The sequence below is a fragment of the Cynara cardunculus genome (genome assembly GCF_001531365.2).
Source record: "Cynara cardunculus var. scolymus isolate 2C chromosome LG 2, CcrdV1, whole genome shotgun sequence".
Lineage (NCBI taxonomy): Eukaryota > Viridiplantae > Streptophyta > Magnoliopsida > Asterales > Asteraceae > Cynara > Cynara cardunculus.
In genome coordinates, this window is record NC_037529.1 from 53,240,037 (window position 1) to 53,241,040 (window position 1,004).

Below are 1,004 nucleotides of genomic sequence, written 5' to 3' on the forward strand. Positions count from 1 at the left end.
CCCCCGAAAAGATGAAGACCCTTCCCATTTTCTCTTCTCAACAACCTTTCCTTCTGATTGTCTATTCTTATTTCTTTCAGTCACCTCAGCTGCCTCTACTGTTAATGGAAAGGTATTGGGATTCATAGCAATAACGAATTCCTTAATTGAGGGTTTCAGACCCCAAATAAACCTTTCTATCTTCCTGGATTTATTCGAAACATAGTGTTCGGCAAAACGAGAGTACTCAATAAATCTTTCAGTATACTCCCGAACTGTTCCATTTCCTTGCTCTAACTTCAGGAAATATTCCTCCATTTGTCTCACGACCGTTTTAGGACAGAATTGATTTTTAAATCTATCCACGAATTCTACACATGACAAAGTCTGTAAAACATTTGTTCTGCTAGATGATTCAACTTCCCACCAAAACAAAGCATTTGACTTCAATACCGAAATAGCAAATCGCACTTTATCTGTTTCTGGACACCGAATGGTGTTGAACACGGATTCCATCTCCTTGATCCAGCACATTGCTTTCACTGGATCTCTCTCCCCAGAGAAGGTTGGTGGTTTACATGCTAAGAACATTTTTATATCCCCTTCTTTATTATGGGTAACTGGAACAAATGGATGAACTTCCACTCTTTCTGTTTCCACCCTAGCCCGTATTCCCATGATAGATGTCAGAGTTTCCTGCAATTTTCCCATTTCCTCTGCCAAAATATTTCTAATTATATATTCTGGGTGTGCCACCGACCTTTCCTGAACATTTCCAGAGTGAGATTCTTCTTGTTCAGATTGGATTTTAGTCCGTCCTCTTCCTTGAGACTAACTTCTTCCTCTACCTCGTCCCCTTGGTCTTCCTCGACCTCTATTTCCAGACATACTAATTGGAGGATTAACAGGTGTTTCTTCCCTTTCCTCAGATTCTAGATGAGCCAATCTTTCAGATCTTCTAGTTCGGCTAGACATCTCCAGAGTTTAATATTAATAATCACGTATTCACATTCCCAAATATAATG